This window comes from Coturnix japonica, chromosome 2, assembly GCF_054131305.1.
Source record: "Coturnix japonica strain WE chromosome 2, WE-NBRP24, whole genome shotgun sequence".
Lineage (NCBI taxonomy): Eukaryota > Metazoa > Chordata > Aves > Galliformes > Phasianidae > Coturnix > Coturnix japonica.
In genome coordinates this window covers 85,140,384-85,154,631 of record NC_140664.1, presented here as the reverse complement: position 1 = coordinate 85,154,631, position 14,248 = coordinate 85,140,384, and the positions used below count along the sequence as shown (strand labels likewise).

General features: G+C 38.3%; 1 protein-coding gene across 4 annotated transcripts in view; it reads left to right on the top strand.

Annotated features, from left to right (window-relative positions):
* Positions 1-14,248, top strand: part of TRIO (trio Rho guanine nucleotide exchange factor) — a 221,798-nt gene that overhangs the window by 169,515 nt on the left and 38,035 nt on the right. The gene's annotated exons all lie outside the window — the stretch shown is intronic.

Sequence of the window (14,248 nt, the reverse complement as noted above, 5' to 3'; positions counted from 1 at the left end):
TTGTTTCATTTTACTGATATATTTTTTTAATACATAATAAAAGAATTAGTGAAAGTATGCAACCTTCCTGTGTAAAGGTTAGTGATCAAACTCATTCAGGTGCATTCAGTTCTCATGTGCCTTCCCTGCTTCCAGAATGAAGGTATTGGGTTGTGGCTGGGCTCCATCTTCCATAACTACCAGTGTTCCATGACTTAACCAGTACTGCTACAGGGACAAAACTTCTCTTATGTGAAGCTCAGCAGAAATAAAAAGCAAAAGGGTTTCGATGAAAACTCCATGTGAATAACAACAATGTATTTGTATAGTCTGAACTTAGCAAAAGCAGAATAAGGAATGTATTTTGATCAGTAACGTTGACCAGCAGGTAGCCCAGAGAGATGGCAGAAGCAGTTCCTCCACATGCATATGTATGGAACTTCAGCAGAACTAACACTTATTTTCTTTTTAATGACTTAGTCTGGTTACTGGAAGTGTTCATTTTCCTTTGAAGTGACTTAAAAGAAATGAATTTTAAATCAAGAATGTATTTCAATATTTTGAAGACTTTGGATAAATATATTCTAATCCTTTCCTTTTGTCTTTACGTATTTCCAGTTAAGATAATCAGCAGAGATTTATGTTAAGAAGCATCCAGTTCCTGTATGTGCAGTTTCAACTGGTTTAGAAAAGTGAACCTTGTTTTGACTAGATGGTTTTTTTTCTTGCCAACCAGCTGATTCCTTTTATTTTTTGGAGTGGGGAGGAAAGAGGAAGGGTATTGAAGACATGGCAGAGGAAACTACTTCAGAAAAAACAAATAAACAAAACAGTGAAAAGGATGATTAAGGATAACTTGGATAATAACATTAATGTTAAAAACCCAGCGTTTTTTCTGTATTTCTTGTTAGGACAGCAAGTATTTCTCACTTATTCTGTTTTCTGCAGAAAACTGTTCTCTGTGAGGCAGTGGAATATTTCTTTCTCCCCTCCCACCCACTGCTAAGCAGTGCACGTATGTGGAGCTGCATTCCTTGGACTCATCCAGAAGATTTTGTTTGAATTATCTGAATCTGGTTTGTTGTGGTTTTGCTGACAGTGGCTGGGATCCTTCAAGCTGATTTGGCGTTCTGAAGTAGTGACTGTGTTGAGGAGTCAGAATTTTCCCAAGGGCTTTCCAGATAAACAGAAGGCTAGGGACACCGAATGTCTCACCATTTCTTTGAAAAGTGAGTGGTATATGTACTCCAATTCCTTGGCTACAGCACAGAAGAGACTTTAACTCGAGAAAATAGCAGCCTAATGAGTAAGGAGAGTTTTCTAATGTCATGTGCTTTTTTATATTCTTTCTTACTGCAGGCGTGAGCAACGGCTAGGGTATGTTCTGCAGAGCTGGAGACAGGAAGGACTTGTTTAGATCCTGGCTTAGGGAACTGAATAGTTGGGTAAATGGTTCATTTCCCAATAGTTTTAATTAAAACCTGAGTACTTCAGTGTCTTGATAACAGTTGCTCTTGACAAATGTAGAGATGTAGAAAGAGGCACATTCGCAACTCATCTGAGAATATCTCTTTACCATCAATCACAAAATACTTTCCTGAGGTTAACCAACTAAGGAGTTAGCTCTAATTCAAAAGCATGCCACCTTTTTTTTCTTTTCTTCTTTTTTTTATTATTTGTTTATTTATTTTAATTGAAGCACCTCATTAGGTTGAAAGGACTTCTTGGAAACCTCACGTTAGGGATGTTCACATAATTCATTGCAGAGTACAATTTCTGATTCAGTTTAGAGTGTTTTTTGGCAGCTGGCAGCTCTGGTAGGAAAGAACAGGAAACAACGTGCTGAATACAAGCGCAGAGAGCCACTGTGAGACGATTCCGCTCTGTGCAGATCAGCAGTGTTATCCGTGAGACTGAGGAGGAACAAGACTGGATTTGGGAACAGGATGATCTTTGTGTGTGGAACTGAAGAAACAAGATCCTAGTGGCACAGCTGTGCTCCAAGCATTTAAACTGTGGGCACATTGTATGCTGAAGGAAAGGCAAAGTTAGAAGCCTTTCAGAATTTTAATCATGGTGTGGGAACTCATCTTTTGAAGTCTTGACCTCAGATTTGTTTATTGATACATTTTTGGTTGTGTTAGAGCATTCTGGGGTGAGGTAGAAATACTGACTTGCAAAAGATACAATTTGTATGCAAAGTCTGCCTGGTTTTCAAATGGGAAATTCATATTGTAAATAAAATTCCAATTGGTTTATGCAGTGTTAATATAATGCAAGAGTTTTAGTAGTTATGAATCTATGCCTAACTTTGGCTTCTAGGTCTGGGTGGTCCTTCACAGTTTTGGAGATGTCTGAGTCTTCTCTCAGCCATGTGCTGAAGCATGACTCAAAAGTTTAAGAACGGTGCTCTTCTAAATGATGAAATAATTTGTCTTATAGATCACTTTGAGAAATGGTTTAGAAAACATGACATTTAGATGTTGGTAGAACTGAAAAAAGAATTTATGTTTCTATTAATTTCAAATATCCTGTGTGCTTTTAACATAAGCAAGATCTTTTCAGATAACTTCATAGTGCAGATTACAAAATATAGGAGCTGTTTTTTGTAAGCAGAATGTCTTGATTATGATGGAGGAGATTCCAGGGGAAGACAGATGTAGTTTTGCTTGAGAATGACATTGAATTGTGAAGCTGTTTTGTTTTCTTTTTCTTTTTTTTTTTTTTTGTAAAAAAAAATTGGCTCTTTTGACTTCTTTTTTTAAGCTGTGAAGCAACTCAAATAGTTGTTTCAAAATGAAAAATATGTAGCTTATTAGCTTCCTTTTCTTGTTCTGCTTGCTTTCCCCTGGATGGGGCAAAATGTAGTATGAGCTTTAAAGGAGTAGACTGGAATGCTGTTTATCCTTTTTCAGTATACTGATTCTGTTACCATGTAGATGTTTCAGAGAAATGCAGTCAATTTAACTCCAGTTGTCATCTTAAACATAAGAGATGAATGTTTCCTTTCTTACATGTGAAGTGCATAGCACCCACAGATGATGTAGCACTTCCATAAGAAGGTTCTTACCATGGCAAATGGCGGTTTCAGATCCTGCAGGTCACAGTTGGTGCCTGTGGTAAGCTGAAGTTGTAGCAAGCTGATTTGTTGACCATCAGTGGCAGAGACTGATAAGCTGTTCTTTCTCTTCTGGGGTGAGCAGACATTAACATTAATACCTTAAACTAGTTTTGCCCATCTCATGTTGTCTACCAGAGAGTCCTAAGAGAATCTACAGAAAGTTGATCCTATTCCTTCACTGTCATAATAAACAGGGCTGTGATGGTTTGCTTACATGCATCGTACATAGTATGTGCTACTCAAGTCCCTGAGAATGTACATGCATTTCAGCTTTACATAGCTAAGGTGAAAAAGAAATATAGTTAATATTTCCCTTTAGAATGTAGAATTTTTGATGCTATCAGTTGGCATTGGTAGGTATTTAGTGTTTTTCTTTGTGAATCTATTCAAAGTTTGTCCTTCCATCAGGTAAAATTCTAGAAACATTAAAGCAGAGGATGGAGGTGGGGATGTCTCAGTGCCCCTGTGCAGACTGTGCCATGCAGTCAGAGCTATTCTGTGCCCAAACCTTGTTTTTGCCTAAAGGTGTTTTCCACATAAATATTGTCTTGCCTGCTGAATTAAATTTACCTGACTGGTTCATTATTGCTGGAGATGCGTTCATACAAAAAAAAAAAAACAAAAACAACAAAAAAAAAACTTATGTGAGAAATTTCAGAACAAGATCTTAATGTAGACCAGTAGAGCTAAGGAGGCAGATTAAGGCACTGGAATTCAGAAAAGCTGATGGAGCTAAAGGACAAAGAAAGCATTGTAGTAGAGCCTGAAGTAAACCATAGGAAGTTATTGTTATTCTTGTTTGGGCTTAATATTAAATGAGTTGATGGAGGTCACTGCCTCAGATGGAAATTGATGCTTATAGTATATTTTTGAGTAATTTAGGTTAATCTAAGAAGATAGATAATGATAACTAAATAATAGTCCATGTGAGTGCAGGTTTTGTGATGTGGAAGCTGTATCTCTTTAGCTAATACCTCACAAAATTACAGGTCCTAGGTTTGTCTTGGCCCATAGGAAGGCTGCAGCTATTGTTTCAGTATGTACATTGAGATGTTTTCTAATCAGTTCTTCACAAATATCCACATTAACCCTACGGCATGTTCATGTCTCCGCTCCAAAGCTGCTGTAGAGCTTCTCTCTGCAGTTGTATATATTGATGTCAACTGTGTATCCGTGATCCTTTTAACCAGGTATCCTATGAAATATGCATTTGGTAGTAGTTCATGCATTCATTCTCTGTCCACCACCACCATAATTTAGGCTTTAGATTTGTTTTCTGAGAAGAGAAAGGGCCAAAGGAAAACTTGAAAATAATGGTGTTTGATGCGAATAGTAAAGGAAGTACTTTCTGCTATAGCAAGCTGCAAATACTGTGGTTCCCACAGCATTTGAAATACCTTCCTGCATTCTGTTGCTGGTACAAGGTCATCTTTCATGGAATTAAACCAAAAACAAAGAAAAAAGCTCTTCATATAAATTTTGCTATGTTTTAGTCAGGAGCTTTCTTACAAATGGAAATCACCATTTTAAAGCTATCTGGATAACTCCATTATATTTTTTTTCAATGTTAGTTAAAAATTTGTGGATTTAACTAAAATAAGAATGGCTGGATGTTCTTCAGCCCGTTTGATGTGTGTGGGAACCAGTGGGAAGCAGAGGAAAAGGATTGTTTCATTTATTATTTTTCTTACTCAACAACTAGAAACCAGAATCCCTTTCAGATGTTCTATGCTTTCATGAAGAATAAACTAGCCTTAGTGGAAGTCTCACGGTAGGTGGTGAACTATAAAAATAACTCAAACACTTTTCCTGAGGAAAAAAAAGATTTTTCTTTTTCCCCTCCACCCCCTCAGGAATTCAGTGTAATTTGAAATACATCTTGGGTCAGAAGGAAAATGTCGAGGTGTCAGGATTGATGGCTTCAGTGCAGGAAGCTGTAGGCTATGAAGGAAGGAGAAATTATTCAGAGTTTAAGATGATTTTCTTTAGAAATACAAAAGAAAAGTAAAATTTCAGTTTTAATTGGAGTGTGCCCACAGCTTCTTAATGTTGAAATCAGGTTAACATATGTATATCCAGCTTGTGCAAAGTGCTGATGGCAATCCTTCTTCTTTTGGCTTTGAGTCCTGAGATGCTCTCAGCCCCACATAAAATTCCTACCTATTCTGTCTTTACAATGCAGTTCTCTGTGCAGTTATAATTGGCAACTTCCTTGCTGCTTTATTTTCTTCTTTCCCAAAACACATTTGTATATTTTGCAGTGCTGTTTATTTAATCTCAAGGCTCTTTTTTCCTGACAGTATGATGAAAGCATTTCATTACTGTTTTTACAGAAATTGAATCCTTGCTTCATCCTCATAGCTGTTTATCTATCTAGCAGTGTTAGCTTTTTGCATGTCCCCTAAAATTAGATGATGAGCTGTTCAGGAGAAGATACCAAACATCTTTGTTAGATTTGTAAAGTGCTTTGTTAAAAGAATTTTTAAAAGAATACTCATGGACAAATGCTTGTGTGATATACTAAGAATGAGGTTAGGGGAAAAAGAAAACCAACACAACCAAAAACCTGACCTGTTTACTGAGCAGGAAGACATGATGACAAACTGGAAATGTATCTTGCAGAAGAAGAGCTAAGCACTGAATAGATCTGGAATGTGCTTCAATCCATGGCAAGATTTTAAATAAACTGACCAGAAAGTGTTTCATTTTCTAGTATTTTAACTTGTGTGAAGGGTTTTTTACCCCACAAACCAGGTTCAAGAAAAGATGAAGGTAATGGCAATTTGTTGTTTGGTACAGGCTTTGTCAAGGAAAACAGAAATTACATAGCAAGTGCTGTGTGCTTTCTGTGACTGGAAAGTGTCTTGTTTGAATTCCTCATTGCTCTAGCTAAAGCATTAAAAACCTATCTATGCTCTGGAAAATAAAAAGAGGTGTTAAAGGTGGCTTTTGTTTGTTCCAGCTGCTGTTAAGCTTTACAGAGGGTGTCAGGCTATATCTTTTCTGAAGACTGGAGGGGAACTATCTGCTTTGCAGTGTTTTTAAGATTGTGTTGAGCCTCAGTTAGGGTAGTTACGGTAAAGTGTAATCTGCTGCATCTGGCTATTCCCACATGTGAATTTAAAGACTGGAACTGAGCTCAGTGAGTCAGAGGAGAGCATCCTAGAAGAGAGGAGCTGCTCTGACTGCAAGGCAGTGGGCTACAGCAGGCTGCAAAGATAATAACAGCCTCTTCAGCCTGCTGGCATTGCCTGCAATGTTATCTGTGTGATCAGTTCCCGCAGGAGCTGCAGCACATCCCTGGGGTGCAAGCAAGTAGGTGTTTGTACGCTGGGCTATCGGAACAGCTGACTCCTCGTCATGCCAAACAGGATTCAACAAACTGACACTCTGGGATCACTTCATTCACTAAATCCTACCTGCTGCAGCAACGGGCAGCCGAGTGGCTGTAAATACTGGATCCTGGATTTAGGTACAAACGTGTACGACAGGGATAACGGGCTGGGGGGTGAGAGTTTGCTGCTTGTCTGGGGGATGTTTTGCAATCATTGGGGTTTAGTAGGATGTTTTCTTTTCTCCTCTCTCTGCTTTTATTCTCCCCTCCCTCTTGACCCCAGACAATAAGAGTATAAGAGAACCTGGATGGGAAAGGCAGCAGCTATAGAATGGGTCTGCTGTGTAAACTGCCGCAATGCTGTACAGTAAGCTCCTTCAGAAAAAGAATGTAAAATGCATGTACTACTTTATTATTTATAGTTGAACTGCGGAAATGAGAAATGGTAACTCTTGCTCTGAGAGATATTGCTACTGCTAGTAACTGTTTTAAAAGCTTAAAAAATTTCTTAGATTTTTGCTACTAAACTGAAAACTCATAATGTTTAATAATTGCCAGTTTCTTCTACATTATTATTGTTAAGAAGCAGTGTTTTGGGGAATAGGGCTTGAAAGTAAAGGGTGGTTGGGAAACAAACTGGTCTGTAAGCAACTTGTTTAGAGACATCTTTGCTAACAAAAATGAGTATTGTGGAGGAAAGCAATGCGGTTTCTGCCTTGTCTGCAGAAGCTCAGATGAGATTAGGGATGTACGTTATTTGTTGCTAGGTCTGCTTCTCCTCCTCCATTGTGTTATTAGCAAGTACTTGTCCTTGCCACTTTGACTATCACTGCTGAACAAGTTTGATTCTGATGCAGGACAACACAATAGTAACCGTCAGTGTCTGGAGCTGTGTACTTGTTAGGATACATTCTTTCACATGCAGGTGGTTCGCAGCTAGGTTCAGATCTTACATATCTGTTGCTGTGTGCTGTGAGCATGTAAGTAAAACAAGCAGCCAGCTACAATATATATAATTTACTAGTAGTGAAACTGCTTTTACAGATGGACCAAAAGAGGAAAAATAGTAGTAAGGCTCCAAACATGGAATTATGAGTATAATGGAAAGTAATCTCTTCATCTGAAGGGATAGGGTTTTATATATGTCGCAGTAGTTCCTCAAAAGACAGTGAGGCATCAGGGTACCAGCTGAATGGACTTAATGCTAACAGGCTATCATCTTTGATCCCAGCAATAGAGATAACTGCACTTAGTCCCCAGAGCTATATAATCACTTTCTAAAACAGTGATTCCAGTTTTCAAATGTAAACAAGTACAGAGTGTCTTGGAGGTGGTGGATGAAAGGAGTCGATTACAAATGATAGCTGATACACAGAGTGCTTTGCAGCAAAACACTTTGCAGCAATAGCTTACCCAGAGCTGCGTGCGCCTCAGCTGGAAGTCTGTTAATGGCATGGCAAGAATCTGTTCCCTTTTACTGTTGTTTTTCATTTTCCTGTCTTCATTTGTTTGCTTCATTTTTTAAACTCTTGTTGCTACAGTGAGTAATCAGGCTCAGAGTCATCTATCTTTTAATTCCAAAGATTTTTTAGAAAACGTGCGTTGTAAAGTATTGGGTGTAGTCAATTACTGTTGTGCTTTCCATTAATTAAGATCATAGATATGTACAGAGACTTCTTGGACATGCATACACGATTTCACAAACATTTGTCCTCTGCTTTCTGAAAACAGATGTCCATGTATGCAAGCCATGTTGCAAGAGGGCTCAATAGCCTTTCATTATAAGGCTATTGAAATTTCATTTCAATTTTGCTTAAAGAATCCTTAAGGAATACAATAAATTGTTTTTTTCTTTAATCAGTATGTTAAAATACTTGTATTGCATCTGATTACTGTGTATACTTGTTTAACTGAAGGATTCAAGTTTTTGTTCCTCCTGCTTTTTCCTGAAGTCTGGGTAGGAAATAATGCAATCAAATTGAGGGAGGAAGAAAATAAGGCCTTAAGTAATGAACTGGCAAGAAATTACTGACATCAATAAATAAGTATTGTATCTTTGCCTCTATCTGACATCAATTGAAGAAAGCACAATTCTCATGGTAATTCCACCCATTCCTGTAATTCAAAAATGCTCTGCATTTGAGACAAGTGTGGGTAAATATCAAAGTTGTTTATGGTTATTTGACTGGAGATAGGGTGTTTGTCTGGAACTGGCTATTAGAAATCATGACATCTTTTTTCAGTTACCTTATGAGTTAGAGGAAACAATAGGATGTGTGTGTTTCACTCCCTAAGTGGGTCATGCAAGTCTATATTTCACTTGGGAAATTTGAGAAGCCAATCTCATGGATGAAATCCAGGGAATAAATCTACAGAAACAAAATTTATCCTCGAGTTATTAACCATGTGGGGGCTGGTTTGAAGGAGGGAAAGTAGTTACAGGAATAGAGAGAGATCTCACTGGACTTTGAAGAAGCATATTTATTAAGTTCACAGTAGATGGCTTGAAATAATCAAAATAGTTTTCCTTTTCCTCTTTCATAACATTTTATGCTATATCAAACTTCAGAAATCATTCATCCATAAAACAGGATGCTTTTACTATAGAGTAATTGTTAGCAAACGTTGTCCAAGAGAGGATAAGAGGTCTCTGAGGACTGGACTCAGAGGATGCAGTGGGAGAGTCCAGCATTACTAATAGGCTGGTGTAATTCTTGGCATACATCCACCTCTGCACTTTGAAAATCTATTCTTTTAGAATACAGATGGAAGCTGTTAAGTATGTGCTGTGTGTGCTTTTCCATCTCCACCAAGAGAGCATGCAACAGAAATCCTCCTGAAGCTGAGCTCATGTGTCAGCTGTATGGTTCATTGTGCAGAGGTGCTGCTTTCCTGACCTGTATGTCCTTCCTCACTGTTCTTGAAACAGGGCTTTTTTGAACTCTGAGGCTGCTGGACTTGCAGGAAGGTTATCTGAAGGTGCTGTTTCTCAATTAGTGAAACCTGAAGTACTTGTCAGATGCTGCCTGCATATATACCTTGGCTTGTATATAGCTTGTACATGTGACCCAGTTGCTTTCTAGTCACCATGAGCAAGCATCCAGGCTGCGAGGCCAGAGAGCTGATCTGGCAGAAAACACTGTACCATTCTCTCACTACCCTCAACGCCCACTGCTCACCTCCTAAGAGTAAGTAGAAGCTCATGCAAGAGGACTCATGTCCTTGCACAAGAACTCAGGTTTGTTGCCCTGAAATGACCTCCATATTTTCATCTGAGCAACATCGTATTTTGATCTGAACTACTACACATTTTTGTCCCCTATGGCTTAGATGCATCTCTTCAATCAAATCTAACATATTTTGATTAATGTAACTGTCAGGTGGACTACTTGCTTTGTGAAGTCAGCTAAGACTGAGCAGCATTGTGGATCAGATGGAGTCAGCCCCAGGCTGCCTTCTGCCTCTCAAGTCTGTTCCCTCTACTTAAATACGTATTTTTTTTGCTCTGATATCTTGTAACTAGATTGCAGTTTAAAATGGGTTTCTTACCCCTGTCCCATTTTCAAACCAGATACTCTGCTCCTGGTTTTAAAGATGAGAAAGGAAAACGTTTGCTATTCTGAAGGAGATGCTGTTAGGTTTGCCATGCAGACTTGGTGTAAAACAATCTGTAGCTCCATTTCCTTAATATGAAAAATATATTGTTTATATCTAAACATTTTTGAATTTGACTAAAATGACTATATTCCAGCATGTTAGTAATGAATAATGTTCAAAATTTTAAGTAGTAAATGACTTTTAGATTGAACTACAAAAAGGTGATGGGAAAACAGAGGAAATAATGTGAGGAAGACATTCCAAATACAGAAAATGACAGACCCCAGAAAGTATATTGATGAATTTTGAAAAGAAAGGGGGAAGTTAGTTCCATACTAGGAAAACTGCGGCTGTCTCTTCACATCCTTGTCAAATCTGTTCTGAGAGCACCTGTAAATAAACGTTTGGTGCATGTAGTTTCTGTATCATAGTCAGAAGTTTGTATTGAGTCTGTAGGCTTACTCTGAGCAAAGCAGAAATGCCTTGAGTCACATTTCAACTTAATTTGTCTCTATTTTAAACAAATTACTTCAGTGCAGCAGCAGTATAAGAGTGAGCTATCACCTTTCATAAATCAGAGTTTCCTCTAGGTGCTCATTGCTAGTTTAGCAATGAGCAATGTGTTCATAATATCCCTTTAAATGCGGTTACAACCAGCTGTAACAATCCACTGAATCTGGCCAAAAGGCTTGATCCAACTCTGTCCTTTTGTGTAAGTGACGACAGAGTAGGGTTTAGGTGGCATCTGTATACTCCATTCTACTTTGAAAAGTATGTAGCAGTAACTGCAGATGAGTTTATACCTTAAACAGGTGATTTACTTTTAACAACAGTTACTGTTGTGTAGAAAGTACCATTGGCGCTGATCTCCTCAGCACCCCCCCAAAGACTTTGGGGTTAATTAAAGGTAATAATAAAAATTCTGCTTGATTGCCTTTCAAATGATGTGAGTTTATTTCTTTTAGATTTTGTTTTTTTCGTTTTGATTTCTCCACACAAACTAGTTTTGGATTGTTCTACCATGATCGTATTGCATCATTCTCCTCTGCGGCCACTTAGGTAATACTGGATGGGTGGGAGCTGAGGAATGATTCTAGGAATTGTGATTTAGATGGCTCAGAGTTCAAAACATCAGCTTTCTTCTGAGACTTTATTGGAAATAACTGTGAAGGAAATAAACACAACAGAAAACTTACATGGTAAAATGGAATCTTTTTTTTCTTGTACAGAGCGTGGGCTTGATCATGCCAAAGAAAACTCAGCAGTGCATATGTTATTCCTGAAGAGGCTGTAATCAAATTAATGAAAGTGGCAATGATGGATTCTGTTTTTAGTATTCAGTGTACTGCTTGGTTCCATACATTTTAATTACACTTTAAGATAAAATGTCAAATGTTCTGTTAATTTATAGTAACAACAAAACAACAGCCAAAAAAAGGCAAAAAAAAAAAAAAAAAAAAAAAAAGCCCACACATTTATACCAAGGAATTATCTTTGCCCTTTTAACTCGTTCAGCTTCTTTTTAAATCAAGTTTAATGAAGTTGTGGAACAAAATCTTCCCCTTTCCTAATCTCTTAAGGTGCTTCACCCTGAGAAGGTATCTGTGCAGCAATTTGCAGTATGATTTTAATAGCTATAAGCTACTCAACCTTGACTGAGAGTCTGTTTAAAAAAAATAATACATTTCCAGTGTGACAAACCTTCATTAAAATCATGTGTTCTCTTGCTGCTTTGCTCAGGTTACGTTTCCATCTGTAGATAAAAAGTCTGAAAATAGTTCAGTTTCCAATCACTGTCATCTAAGTCTGTTCTTGATAATGGCGTTATTGAGCAGGGACTGAGCCCAGAGGAAACTGTCTGTCAGCACCTACAGCCATCTAGTTGTGCAGGGTTGATAGCAGCAACATGGCTGTAGGGGACCGAAATGGCTCATGAATATTGCAAGTAGTCTATGCATTTAGAAGGTCAAGGTTTTACAATACATAGCAGTGTTAGTAATATTAGTTTTAGTCGCTGTTCTAGATGATTTGGATATGAGAACATCTTTTATGTCCAGTAGTTCTGGGGGACACATTTTGTCACCTTCTCAGCTATTCTATTTTCCCTCCCAATTTATTTAATTACTCTCTTAATTTGTTTTTGAAGGCTACAGCAGCAAAGCGTTTAGAACGAAAATGACCACAGTTATTGTAATGGCCCCAAAGCTAAATGATATGAGTATATTATTATTAAGCTTATGGCAGAGTTCCTAACTTGAGATTGATGTGTTTGCACAGCCGTTGCTAAAGCTGTGGCTCCAAACAATCGCTGGTTGTTCTAATGAACTTTTCTGCTTTGAATCAAGAGGATGGAGGCAAAAAAAGAAAGATCGCTATTGAAGTTGGTGTTGGATTATTATGTTTATTTAGATTAACATGGAACTGCAATAGGTGAAGAGCAGAGGAAACAAGTTTGTTTTTTTTTTCTAGTACAAGTTGTCTGATCACTTGTGGGTTTTTTTAAACAAAACTCAATTTTAAAAGTTATTTCTTCTGTATTGTTCTTCTAACTTATTACTGTCACTGTGTTTTGCCTCTTTGCTTAACATTTATGAGCTTTATTAATAGCCTTGAAAATATCATCAGCAGTTATGATTGATATTTAAACTTTGTTTCAAAGCATCTGATGCTTACCATGTATTTTCTCAGTTTTAATTGGGAATAGTTAGAAGTTTTCCCATATTTTTTAAGACATTTTGAAGAGTTGGGTAATAAAATGCACCTGCTTTCATCTTTTCCTAGAAGCCATTCATTCGTAAATATATGGCAGAGGTTCTTCTTGCTCAATTTTCTTTCAGTCTTCAGAGTACAAAAAAAAATAATAAAGATGTTGGCTCTGCGGCACTGTGTGATGATTTAAGATGCAGTTTTTTTGTCTTCAGAAGTCTGAAGCTTTTTTTTTTTACTGCTTATGCTAGGCTGGTGGAACCTACTTTCCTCCCTACTTATATGCACATACTCGGTTTCAAAATGACACCGGCAGAACTGTTCATCCCCTACTTCCTTGCTTGAACGTGCTTTCAGTGACGTTGTTTTGCTAATATACAGCAGTTTTGCTGGAGTCGTGGAGGATGTTTTAAAATCTGCATATGATGAATTCCTTCCATTTGGATGCTTTGCTTTGTTGAGCTTTCCACAGGAAGTGTGGCATGCGTTGTTTTAAGTAACATCTGAAACTGGTTCTTCCCAAAGCAATTTCTGCAGTCTTGCTTCTCTTCCACTCCTTCCCCATATCCTTCTCTACTTTTCAGGAGAGCTAAGGACTTCATAATTCATCTTATTTTATTTTCTTTCCTTTTAGTTGGCTGCTCTGTTATTTATATTGCTATGACCTTTTTCATATCTGTTCATATCTTCCTCTTGCACACAGCACATCAAGATAAGTTTCTTTGCTACTTCCTAACTGTATGTCATGAACTGGCAATTATCTTTATCCATTTCAGAGGGTAACGTTACTTTGTAACAACAATGAAATGTGCAGATTGTACTGCAGCTCAATAGCAAATGAGTAAAAAGGAGTCGTACAGTTGCCCTGATTAAAAATGGAAACTGCTCATCACACATCTTGTGTAAACGGTGGCTTCCATTTGTAGTGACATAAACCTCTCCACTAAGAGCAGAGCCGCATCTCTGCCACTAACGTCAGACTGCATGGCCCTTCATAAATAGGTTGCACGCAGCATGCGTGAGACAAATGGCTTGTCAACAGCCAGAAAAACTTTCTGCCTAGTGTCTTAGATGCCAACGCTGCCTACAAGGCCCAGGACCAGAGCTTCTTACATCACTCTTTTCCTTTTATTAGCTCAGAGCTCCCCACCAGCCAGCTGTTTGGTTTTGTCAGAGGCTGGGAGCAGTGGGAAGGAAGCCAGTGCTGCCAGCTCCCACTGCTTCAGGAGCTGCGATGTGCCCTCTGACAGCCTCGTGTGCTGTTGTCTGAAACTAATAAGCAGTGACAGGAGTCGGGGGCAGACTGGAGGTCAGGGTTGTGTGCAACTTCTCCATGCCAGGCCGAGTTTTAGGCTGTGGCCTTGGGCCTGCACCAGAGCATCTGGCAGTCATCCTTCCTGCAGCATCCATTCTGCTAGAGGAGGGAGTGGGCAGGCTTTGCTTTTGTCTCATCTTCCAATTTGATCATCCTGAAGTTAGCTGAACGTTGCTCCTGAGACCTTTCGCAGCTA